This window comes from Pinus tabuliformis, chromosome 9 (genome assembly GCF_031772625.1).
Source record: "Pinus tabuliformis cultivar Carrire ecotype Pingquan chromosome 9, CPIR1, whole genome shotgun sequence".
NCBI lineage: Eukaryota > Viridiplantae > Streptophyta > Pinopsida > Pinales > Pinaceae > Pinus > Pinus tabuliformis.
In genome coordinates this window covers 1410726664-1410740531 of record NC_142307.1, presented here as the reverse complement: position 1 = coordinate 1410740531, position 13868 = coordinate 1410726664, and positions in this window count along the sequence as shown.

Genomic DNA, 13868 nt, shown 5'->3' with positions numbered 1-13868 from the left:
GAGGTATCCAAGGGAATAACATAATAATGGGATGGGCCATAGTAATAAATAAGGTGGTTAACTCGTATCATGTAAGGGACCACAAGTAGTTAGTAATAATGTAATGGGCCCATGGTATTAGATAGATGGTATTGAGGGAACCATGGTAATGACCCATGGTATTGTATGTATGAGGCCTATATAGAGGCCAAAGACTCCCCATTGAGAGATGTCAAGGATTATTGTATGAACAGGGATATGGCTTGTGGAGTGTTCTCCTTCCTTAAGGAGTGAATGTATTGTGTTGCCCTACCTTAAAGGTTTGATCAATAAAGAAGCATTTATATATATTCAGATCTTGTTATTTTTTGTGATTATTTGCAGTTATTGGGTATATTTGTATGTTTTCATATATTTGCAGGTCAGATCTATAATAGCCCATGTAGAGTAAGGGAGAAATCTGTCTTGGGTAGGTTTATTCCTTTAACCAGACTTTATAGATTATTTATGGAAAAGGAGCTTTTGGGAGTCTTCTTTGGATGTTTTCAAACTCTAAAAAATTGAAACTCTCGAGCAGTAACTAATCCAGGCTCATAAAAACTACATGGAACAGTGGTAGTCTAAGGATTCTTCGAGTACATATTCTTTTACAGCCTTAAGGAAATATTTACGGAAAAGAAGCCCCTTGGAGTCTCCTTTGGGTGGTTCAAACTCTCTATATATGAATACCTCGAGCAATGGCTACTTTAGGCTCGTTAAAACTATAGAGTAGCAGTAGTTAGGGATTTGCTGAGTATAGAATTATTCTTTTCCGGGCTCAGCACAACAAGTACGAAAAAGAAATCCGCCTAGAGCTTTCTTTATGACCATTTCAAGCTCTCTAAATATGAAATGCCTAAGGCAGTTATCATCCCTGGCCTGGTTAAAATCTATGGGATGGTGAGCAGGTTTACCATGTTCTGAAGGAAACATTCAACAAATTTCATGACAACACTCAAGGAGAAACTTTTAGATTTTATACTCCAAATTATGTACTTAGCAGCTTTCTGTACTCTAATGTGTAAAAATTAAAGTCTGTTATTGTGAATGTATTTCAGGAACAACATTTTTAGAGCACATTTGGTGTTTATGCTTCATTTTCATAAGCATCGTTTCATGACCAGTGTCCACTCCCACTACCAACCAAATATGGTTGATCTCTGCATCTCAACACCCTATATCATTGTGAGTTAGTAAGGTATGTGCTCATAATTTATTTGGATTTAATTATGAATAGTTAAAATGTTGTCAAGTGATATGCAACCTCTGGTTCCCTAATCATTTCTACCCTTTGTTTCATAGCCGAGCCCTTACACTCCCTGTCCTATAATCATTACCTTCTCCATGTCATCATTCCCTAAAAGACCCATGTCAATCCTTTCGGCTCATGTTAAATCCTCCACGTCGTCCTAATAATTACCAAATTTCCCCACTTAAATCACATCTGAACCATGGCTATTATCGCACCTTCAGCCTTGTACTACCCCATCACCGTGATAATCATTCCCATGGAGGCATGATGAGGGTGGAATCATCGACACGATGGGGGCAGTTCTCATCAAAATCAAGGCAACCGTTTTGTTTATCAATTATAAGGGAATTCTATTCTTATCTCAATTGTTGCAGGCAGAGAGTTAAAATTTTCAGTTGGATTCGAAAATTGTGGTTTTACACAGGCATGGGGGCCGATCACCATGAGCCGACCTTTGGCCAATTTTCCTGCAACCCTGAGTATCAACAATGCAAAGGAATTCTCGAAGAGCAGGGATGGTTTCCATTTTTAAGAAAATTTCAAGGATATAATGATAAAGTAGCCCTGGCATTTGCTCAGAACTTTGATGGAGAGCATGTTAAAGTTGGTAATTTGAATTTTAAGGTTACAAAGGAGTCTCTTAGCCACGCTATAGGGTTACCCTCTGTGGGTGAACCATTCTTCAAGGGTGGGCAATTAAATATTCCAAATTGTGCCTCATTCCTCAAACCGACCTATCAGTCAATCAGTTGGACGAAAGGTATACTACAGAGTTGTATCAAAGAGAAATGGCACCCTTTGATCACCATGTTGCATCGTTTTTTCACCTGTGAAGGAAGGTATGCCATAGTGTTTTTATATCATATTCGCTTGTTATCACATTTTGCAGAAGATAGTAAGATCAATATTCCACATTTCTTGAAGTTAAGCTTGCATAAAATGTCTAGAGGGGTACAATCAGAGAGCAAGAACCCTGAGACAGCCTTATATCACCACAGTCTTATTAAAATGGTAGTTGTTGTTGAGCTTACAAAGCGACGGAAGTCTTGGGAAGACTTCCTGATTGAAAATTTTCCTGGAGAAGAGACTCAGTTCAAAGGTCAGCAACGGTTGGTGGGACAATCACTTAAGCATAGAAGGGAGACCTTGTCATAGCATTCCCAAATGACACCTAACCCTACAAACAACCCTGCCTCTCCTATTGTCAAAACCCCTCAAGAATCGACACCATATTCTAATACTATGGAAGAGGGGACATCTTCAAAAACCTGAAAGGTAAATAAGCAAAGGAACAAGCGGAGCAGGGGTAGTAAAGACCAACCTGAGCCAGCTGACATTGTAGGGTCAAAAGGTGAAGAACCTGCATCTAAAGCTCCTGAAGCTCATGCAGGGGCAGAACCAAAGCCTAAGTGGAAGAAAGCTCTTTTTCCAGCCCAAGTTCCATCAATGTCCATGGCAGAGACTTCGATCCAAGGTCGCCGAAGAACTAGAAGCATGAACAAGCTTAAGACTCCTAAAGTTATAAATTCTGAGCGTATTGATGTTATTTCCTCTCCTGACTCAGATGGCAAAGAATTTCATTCTTCCCCTGAAGAAATTCATGTCTTAGCATCTATAGTAGAGATCCCCTTCGACATTGCACAAGATTTAGAAACATAGTCCCCTGTTCAGTCCTTGCCTAGCAAGAATCCTAGTCGAAATGTCAGCAGAGAAGTTCAACAAGCTTCCTCACAAGGGAAAGGTAATATCAAAACACCAAGAGGCAGTGCCTCTCAACAATCTACAACACCCATGAAAACTCTGACTCCTATAGAAGAAGAAAACCTGAAGATTCACTTAGTGAAGTTGCAGAGAAAGATTGTTAAACTTCGTAAGCAAGCAAACAAGTATTGAGTCTTATTTCAGTATGTTAGAGAAGTTAACAATCAGATCAGGGAAACTAATCTTCAGTTGTTTTCCCAGAATGATGAGCTAAAGTGGAGGAACAAGCAGTTTCTACATTGGAAAATCTCCAGGATGAAACCCACCAAAAAGCTAAGTGCTCAAGAGCTTGCTCTACAGTTTAAGAAGTGTTCCATTCCAATTAAGCATGGGTTGGAGGTCTTAGTTAAGGTCGCTGGTCTTTGACCAGAGTTTCTTTTGCTATCACTACTATTTTTGGCATACTATGGCAACATGCATGAGGACATGCATTCAAATCGGCATGGGGGGATGTTGGCGCCCATTTTTGTCCCCAATTTTCTGCCTCTCATCCCTATTTTCACCATCTTTTGCCTATGAAAGTACTCCTACTACCTACCCTATCACCTACATCACTCCCTAAACCCCACTAGTACATGAATAAGAGGTAAATGCACTTAACTGACATCGTTTTGATATTTGTGATTGAATTTAAGTGAATTCTTGAGTCATGTCCCTATATGCTAACTATTTATTCATGGGTTTAGTTGGAAGCTTGGTGGCAATATTGGCAGGTCTGCATGAATGGAAGGATGCCTTGTCATCAACATCGATCTCAATTGTCATATTCAAACAACCAATCCTTGACCGAGTTCGAGACAGTCTGGCCAGGTGGGCTCCTTCTTCTTGTTTTGACCATCGAAGTTTACACAACGATCTGTAAGGACAAGCGTGATGCTTCCAAGATCGATTTTTTATGATAAGAATGATAATTCCAAGGCCGAAGATCCTCCAGATCAGAATCAAAGCAGACTACTCTCATAATAGCAGTCAGTTACTCTAGAAGGAAGTCGTTTGTTCTAAGTAGAGTCAATATGATTTGGAGTAGATCGAGCAGTGCTTAGATTAGTTTATAGTTGCTAAGGTTGCCATAGTTAGTTAAATTGTTATTTTTACATTTATACAGTCACCTTTAAAGGTCGTTGTAATGCAAAGACAATGCTAGTGAAGCTAGCTGGTTAAGAATTGTTGTTGTTGATACATTGTGACTTATGTCAATTGGTTCCCAAACTTTGTTTTGAAAATATATATGATCGCTTTCAAGTTGTGAGCCAGAAGCGTTGTTATCATGGTTGATTGCAAATTATGTCTCTAATAGTTTAATCCTTCTTTTGTTGCAGTAGAATAGCTTACTCCAGGCGTGGGAGGGCCCACCACCTCTGGAAATAAGCCTCATTAACAGTTCAGATAGCTAGGTGTGTGCGTGTGATTTTATAGTTTGAATCTTGTGTGTTACAGTTACGAATATTGGTATATGATTTCATAATATGCGTGGTTTGTTGCTTTACAGATTAAACAATTTAAAGATCTATGATTCATTGTATAACCTAAGCTCGTACTTTGATACAGAGTCATGCTCTGTTCTTTCATTCAAAGTCACATTTATTCATATTTATAATTGGAGTGTCCACAATAGAGAAAATCAATCGATTCTTGAAGTTTAAGAAGCACGATTTCTGTGTTTATCCATGTAAATTATGATGTATGGTATGAGTGTGAACGAAGAATTCCTTTTGTATAATTGAGTGGACGATTTATAGTTTGAAAGGTTTTGATTGTGATTACAAATGAATTCGAGCTTGGTAGTGATAGGTGTTGTGTTCTTCATTTCCACAATTTGAATTGTTTAATTGTTTCAAGCATTATGATTTAGTTCAAGCAGCGTGGTTTACTTCAAAGCATTTCATTCAAAGCATCGATTTGAGTCATTAAATTATCATAGGATAATTTAGATTTATTTTCGCATGATAGAATAAGTTTGATTTCCATTTCCAATGCTGTAGTATAAAGATTGATTTCATATTTCGTTTATACACTCAAAGAATTTCGTTAAGATTTCGTTTTCAGTTCAAGTTGATTTCAAAGTCAGGCTTTGTAGCAATGTGATTTGGATATATTCATTTCTGAGCAAGAATAGTCTAGTTTGACAGTTCAGGATTTGATTCTGGTTTTCTTTTTCAAGTTGTAGCAGTACATTTTGATTTCTCGGAGATTAGGTTTTTATGATTGTTTGCCTCTTCCTTTTGAATAATTAGAGTTTGAACTTCTTGTGTTGAAAAGGGTTTATTCCAAGAATTGTACTTAGAGTGAATTTCATCAAACCTTTGGTTTCCATGAGTTTGTCTTTTGCTTGCAAAGATTTATAATAAGGATAATAAATGGATTGAGTTAAGTTAATTTCCTTTAGATTGCTTATGTTTTCTGAGAATGAGATGAGTGCTAGTTTGCATAATTGATAGTTTTTTTCAGTATTATGTACTTAACGATCATTATCAAGAAAAATTACATACTCTGAATTTAATCCTGAGCCAACACGCAGTACAACTCGTGCTTACGAGTCTTGGTTAACAATTAAATACTAGGAGGTTTAATCACTAATTAAAACTCTCAACAGCTGCATCAAGTTTGTGTGGGCATTCGTCAACCTGAAAGGCATGACTAGCCATTCAAAAAGGGCCTCCTTGGATTTGAAGGCATTCTTCCACACATCAAAGGGTTCAATTGGTACCCGATGATACCCGAACTTCAAGTCAATCTTGTTGAAATATTTGCCCCACTTGAGCTAGTCCAGAAGGTCATCAATCTGTGGGATTGGATACCTATTCCAGACAGTGATTTTATTCAGTGCCTGATATTCAATACAGAGTCTCCAGGTGCCATCTTTCTTCTGTACCAACATGATCAGGCTTCCACAGGGTGATGAACTTGGCCTGATGTGCCCTGTCTGCAACAACTCCTGAATCTCCTTCTTAATTTCATTGTTCTCTAGAGCAGATCATCAGTAGATCGATATGTTGGGTATCAATGCACCCAGGGTCAGATCAATGGAGTTCTTAAGCTGACAGTATAGGGGTATCCATGTGGGTGAGGTTAACATGTCCTTGTACTCTTCCACGACCTTTCCCATCTGCTACTACCATGCGGAGGAGCCTTTTCTGAAGGTTGTGGATGTGACCATAGTCTTCTTCTTTCTCTAAGGATGAATAATAAGGAAGACAAATTTCTCGGTCTGGGAAATGATCTCATTGCATTGCTTCGCAGAGATCAAAGATATGGTGGTAGGCAGTTCTACCCCCGGTACCTTGTATAACTTATTGCCCAAATAAATAATGATAGTGCGAGGCCTAGACTCATACACAACATGACGCTTCCACAAGTATGGTTGGCCTAATAATACATCACAAACTTCAAGAGGAGAAACATCACACAATAGCTCATTTGTGAAGGGCTTGATGTTGTAGGGAAGGCAACGTTGTTGGCTGGTGCAGAGATCTCGCCCTTGGTGAAGCCACCCGATGGTGTACGGAAGCAGGTGTGGAGTGGTCGGTAGGCCCAACCACTCCACGACCTCTGCTAAAATGAGGTTCTTTTGGCTCCCACTGTTGACAATGAATTGCAATGGAGAACCCATCACCCACATCTGTAAGTGGAAGAGCCACTCACCCTCCTCTGGATCTCTAGGCTCAATCTTCTGGATCTTGGTCGTGGCAACGGTGGCACTAGGCTCTGCATCAATAATCTGATTCCATTTGTCATTCCCCTTTTCGATTTCTTACTCAAAGTCGGAACATGTATCTGATTCGGAAACCTTCAGCTCGACACTCATTTGTGTTGGGAGTGGGGCTCTTATGGAAGTCACACCATTTCCCTGTGTCCTTCTTTATCTTCGTGGTGTTGTTCTTTTTTTGTGGCTTCGGTGGGTTGTCCTAGGTTGCCTCGCCTTGGCTTTGTCCTTTGTTATATGGTTTTGAGACACCTTTCCTTTACTTCGGATTCGCAAATCCAAAGTATCGCTTCTTCTGTTTAAATTTTTGCTCAATCTTAACAACGTATCGATAAGCGACGCCAAGTGAGGAGATATCCAGGAACTCCATGTTGTCCTGGATATACTCGTGTAGACAGTTGCGGTACTTGAGTACCAAATTCCACTCGTAATCCTTGATACCCAACTTCACGCAAAGGGTATGGAAAATATTTGTTAACTCCAACACATCTTGGTCCCTTCCCTACTATAGCGTGGTCAATTTTATGTATTTATCTTCATAGCTTCCGACGGGGTAATATTGTTCCTTGGTGGCATCTCGGAAATAATTCCAAGTGGGTGTGGCTGAAAACAATGAGGATTCCCTCTTGTCCTTTTGTTCACAGTAGGTTTCCCACCAGTCCTTGATATGTGGGGTGGCTTTGAGGAGTGAAAAAGTGATATTTTCCCGATTGGAAAAGTCATGAACTGAAAAATGTCCTTCCAACAGATTTAACCATCTATCTACAATGTTTGCATTTATTTGTCCTTCAAATAGGGGAATTTCAAAGTTAACTTGTACCTTAAAAGGGGTGGCGCCTCCAGAGTGGCTGTTGGATGAAAATGTGTCGCCTGTGGGTAGTTGTTGAGGGATTTGCACAAAGTTATCCATCATCGCATTCCTATGTCACTCGAGGGCTTCCTCGAGTAATATTTTGAAACGATCTCCTACCCCCTCATCTTTATTTTCTTCCGCCATGGGAGGTCGTTGGGGTTTGCGAGGCTAGCCTTACAAAGGTTCAACCAGTTCGAGCCCTTAACTCCTTATACTCTAACCTCATTGGGGACATGCAAAGGAAAATAGAGAAAGAGAAGACTGCTTTGATACCATTGATCCAAATTTATGTAGGAATGCAAAAGAATACAAATATACACATAAACATAGAGATGCAGCAGAAATAAAACTTCATTTCATTAATATCAAAGAAATGAAATATGCTTACATACAAAATGGAAATAAACTAACTCGAGCGATGGTAGCTTATCTTTGAGAAGAGATGTGGTGACTAAATGCCTCTGAACTATGTTACAATGAGGCTCAAGAGCCTTTTTATTATTCAATAATAAAGAAAAACCCTACCCCGAAGAGATGAAACGCCAAGAGTTTGTGGGTCCCATTGGGGTTAGTTCGGCAGCCAACTTCCCAGGGTCATAACTTGGTCATATGTTCTTCGTTTGGCGCGTACAATACCTTATTGGAAATATCTCTATGAGTACTACAAGATTTGTCACAAGCCCTTGCCAATGGCTATAGGCTTACTGCAGACCTCAAAAAAATGTTGTTTACGAGGTCAAAAAAGCTATAGAAGTTCAAGACCCGAAAAAATGCTAAAAATAGTAAATGATGTTATAATTAACGAAACAGGCAAAATTGACTGGAGATCTAGGTGGAATAGGCGGGTGGCCACCAATATCCACTGGGATCATAAAGTTACGAAGGAATTAACCCTATTACCAGGTGATGAGCACAACCTACCCATGAGCCTTATTGATGATATCTATCCTTCGCATACTTGCGCATTGAGTCTTCCTCAAGACTAGATTCTATCATTGCACATTCAAAACCTTCAAATTATGGTCACCTAACCCTTGATGCTTGTACTAACTCACTTCATTGAGTTTTGATCACTTATGCCTCACATAGCGCATGAAGCACTTCTAGCTTACAACAACGACCTCCTTCATCCCCTTGCAAAAGCAAACCGCGCAATGCAAAGGTCCTCCTTCTTTCACAGGGCAATGAAAATCCTCCTAGCAAAGTGACTTGATATTTTACTACTTTCCTCATCCAAATGCACAATCTTCTCTTCCATTGAGCATCCCTCTGAACATGGTGTAATTCTAGTGGACAACTAGTCCAATTATGAGCCACAACAACCCTCAACTACGCTAGCATATGAGCCTTCCCCTCAAGCACTATGCATGGTGTAGTTGTAGTGGCCAGACTTTCCTTCTCTGCTGATTGTAACCCCTCACTACGCCATTCCTTGTTCTGATTGCCTCCCAAGTGAATATCACAATTATAGTGGATAGTGCAACCTCTCTTAGATCACTACTGAATAAAACTACACAATACACTAAGCCTGCTCTTCCTTCACAGTGCATTGTGTAGTCCCATTTAGTAAGCCATCAACCCCTATCCACTAGATCTCCCTACTGTGCAGAAACTTGACATATCTCTCCTACATTGTGAAATGTGCAATTCTAGTCCATAGTGAGACCATCCCATAGTCACCGTGAAGCTCAACTACGCTATCACTATCTCTTGCTCCCTTAAGCATTGAGCATTCATTCAACAAGCTCATGAGACTATCTCCTGCACTTGCCCACTACGTTGGACCCTGAAGAGACCCTCCTTATAGTGAATTGTATAGTTCTAGTTAACATTGGTGCCTTCCCTCAGCCACTGTTGAGCTCAACTACACAATCCTCAATTACATAGGCCCATCACAATCAACTTATTCCATGAGCAAAGTAAGGATAGGATAGATGTTTTTAAAACTAATCTTTCCTTATCATGAGTGAACTTCATTGGTAGGTGTACCTCCTCAACGAAGCAAGGTGATGCTCGAGGAAGATGTCAAGGAGGAGAAACAAAGAGCCACTTGTAGAGAAGAGGCACAAAGAAGAACTATCATGAAGACATGAAGAGATCTTGGACCATGACAGAATGAAGAATTTTCATGGTGACTCAGAAGGTCCCAGTATTTACCCAAGACCTTTAGAGGGGGAAGATGAAGTACAAGCAAAGAGTTATTATCAATAATGCAAGATGGATCAATAAGGAGAGTGGCTTGAAATTGCCACATAATCACGAAGTTCCATTTCATAGCTACCAATTTATGGCTTGTACAAGTTTCATCACAATGTCATATGTTCCAATGGGTCTTGCCACGTGATGTGGAATGTAATTATGTATTTTTAAGAAAAATGACAAAATGTAAGTGTGAAATTATAAGAGTCACATGTGGAATATAAAAAGTCACATGTGGACCAAAGAGTCTTATAGAAGCTAAAAGGTCACTTAGGAGTCCAAGATTCATACGGGATATCAAAGGTCATTCCTCTTGTTATAAAAGAAACCTCATAACTCAGGCAATGGGCTTTTGGAGTCTTAGAGTTTGGAGAGTTAGCCTTAACTTCTCTAGCTTGGCATAGGAGAGAGGATCATTCCTTGGAAAAGCAAGAAGTGACTTAATGCTCCAATACCGAAATTAGTGTCTCATCATTGTAAATGTGTACTTGGATCTTTCACTTAATAATCAGAAGTTGATTGAGCCCACACACTTTTATGCATGTATCATGAATATTGTAGAGACTATTCTTTAGATGTTATAAGTATATGTTTATGCTCTCATGTACTAAATAAATTGAACTATTTCATTGACTTGGTGCTTATATTGTTGAATGTGTGTTGTATTTTCTTTAATGATTGTTGTGTGTGTATGAACTACTTCGCTATATAACTAACAAATTTTTTCCTGCTCTCGTGTTCCTCTCTTAGGATAGTACTATTACTTTCCTTCCAGAGACTAACTTTTGCCTCCCCTCTCATGAAGGCCTCATTTTACACATTGCAATTGGTGTTTTATATGTGAAATTACTTGTTTATTTCAAAGGTTATGTGCATACTCTCTTATGTTATTCATTGCAGCTAAGGCAAACCTTAGAGTTATGGTGGTCAGGTCGAGACTTTGAATGGGACTCCTACTCCAAACAGTGTGAGGTCTAATTGGGACTTCACACTGGGGAGACCCCCTGTATGTTGGTGGTATCTAGAACCATCAACACATGTCCTATGATACGAGGAATATATCAAACCTCTTTGCAATTCTATGCTCACCCACCCACTAATTCCTCTGATAGGCTTTAACTTAGAAGGCTTGAAATCAAACAGGGCACTTCCTCCAATTTTATCACAAGCAAATTAGACGATGGGTTAACTTGAGTCATGTGACTGATATTTCATCTCTAACAATTTAGAAATTTAGATCACCCCCTATTATCACATTTCCATGGCTAATTATTCCATATTTATAATTTCCTCCCAATGATTTACTCTCTCAACATAAGAGCTATATGTGTCCAAGATTGTGATATTTTTATCCAATTCTTGAGAATAAAGAATGGCTACTAACCCTGGATGAAAAAACTAGATATTTGAATAATTTCATACCATATCCTTCTAACCAGTTATCTCCATCTAGCATCAACATAACTAAATCCCCATACCCCAAATAGTTTTCCTGAATCATAAGAAATATTACCACCATCACCCAGGATTCTTGAAGCAACACTATTTTGGGATGTCAAGACTCAACAAGTCTCTCAAGGGCCTACCTTTTAACAATACAACCCATCCCTTTGCAATTTAAATAGATTAAAATCATCAAGCATTTCCTAATGGAGCATTATTTAGTCTTGAGAACCCCAAAAATATAATATTGTTTTCTAGGAAAAAATGCATACATAGTATTTTCCTTTGCAATACATGAGTTTAATCGTGTACCTCCACCAACTTAGTCTCTCAATACCTTTCCCATCAAATCATCCTAACCCCTACTCAACCCCCCTTTAGCATCCCTAATGCCTTCCTTCATACACTTCAAGTTGTATCCAATACCCAAAACCCCTTCCTAATTTGTTTTAAAACATTAAAAACCTCATCACTAAAAATAGATCTAATAGAAGATCTTATGATAAGACATTCTCCACTTTTAGCCATATTAGAAGCAACCTTCTTTACAATAGGACTACCCCCCACCAAACTACCTAAGGACCAACTAATATTGTTACAACTTTCCCTTATTGAATTTGTAATCCCAACTTTATCATTTTTTTAACAAAAACAAGAACAATATTTTTATCACCTCAAATAAGCACAGGAAATGCAATTCTTACATCAGGAAGATCAGATAAAAGTTGGAACTTGAGCTATATAGAACATTTGAGACAATCATTTCTTAAAGGACCCATTTCCCCAAAATTTTGAAGTTTTTGTCCTAAATATCCCACTATGGCTATATGCATATATATGCCAAAAAAAACTTGTAGAATTAAACAACATTTACAAAGAAACATGTATGAAGTATAGTTAGAGGGACTGCCTTGTTCCTTGAGTGCTTCCTGATCATATGATTCAATGGCATTTAGATCTAGGACCAATTGAGCTATTGTGGGTTATTCACTACTAGAAAGTGTTTGTATAGTTGGTCCTTTATCCATTTCTAACTAGATATTTTCTATCTGTTCATGCAGGAAAACCATCTCATCTTCATTTGTTTGGATGATAATCCTGTGTTCAACTAATATGTCCATTATTGTTGTTATGCTTGAGATAGATTTGTTATGGTTCAATTGTAGAGTGCAAATTTCCTCTTCCAATTGGTTTACTCTTTCCCATAGTAGCCCGATTTCAATTTTTTTTTAAGAATTGGCCATTTGGTGCACCAAGTACAAATCCTCTTGTAGTTTTATCCTTCTATAGAATAGAGCAGAATGGAAGACTTGCAAACATAATTATAAGAAATTTAAATTATCCTTGAGCCCACTCCACATTCACTTGAAGTGAATGGACGATGTTAAGAATACCATATTTATCCAACGATGATTTGCTAACCCTTAGGGGTCCTCCATCTGACAGCCTAAAGGTTCACGAACATGCAGACTTTCGATTGGAATAATTCTCCTACTCAAGCATGAGTTTTGAGTTTAGAACAACCTTCCCATCCTCAAGGTGGTTGAACATAGAGTGCCACTAAACCAAATTTTTAATGTCTTAGCTAGCACTAATTTTATGTGGACTTATCCCTCTTGTGGACAAGAGAAATATCCTTAGACTTCAAAGAAACCTAGTAACAAGCAACCAGGAACTGCTACCTTTCTCTAGACTATGATTGACTGAAACAGATACTATGATAGAGGCCACTTACCATTTAAACGAAATGATTGATGAAGTCCCCTTCAAAGCTTTTAACCATTCGATCTTCGATGCTTTCGAGATCCTTCTGTCGCTCCCCACAACTTCTCCATGGTGTCCTAAAAGAGATCTACATAGACAGAAACAAGCACGAGATCAAAGCATCAAGCATAAAACATAAGAGATAAGTGGACTAATTAACCAATCATGTATCATAAACTGATCAATATGTAATCACAATCTATGTAGGTGATCAAGGAATCCTACAAATTATATCAACTAAGATGTAATTGAGAAAGAATAATTTCATTTATATTTATAAAATGGAGAATAACCTTACAACCATGTAGCCTGGATGTTTCAAGTCCCTTCCCACAATCTCCAACCTTCTCCTTGAATAAATAGCCTTCCAACCTTATTCTTCCACTATAAGCCTACTTTTAACAGTCCTCCTCAATCCCCAGGCATGTGTTAGCTTTATAGGCCATGAGTGGGAAGTTTGGGATCCATTTTCCAAGGGATCAGATCCACTAATGGTGGGATAGGATTCACAAAGAGAGGGAGTTGCTCCATGATGGGAGGGCTTGGGACTAAATAGGCAATCATTCAAAGCTTGTTGGTTGGAATAGATGCTACCAACAATGCTTCTAGACCTTACTTTTTATTTTTACATGCGTTAAGTCATGTTTGCAGGTCATAGTGTAAGACAGTGCGTACTTATGCGCAATTCCTAATGGACTCCTCTGCGTATGTGCAAAAATTGACTAGGGAACTGCGCAGGAAGCCAAAAACAGGGTTTTGTACCATGGGATCTAGGAATTCCACTTTCTTTGGGATAATTTGGATTCTAACTTTGCAAGGGAATGCTTTGGGACACATTTTGGGATAACGAATATCCAAACCGATGGTCATTTTCG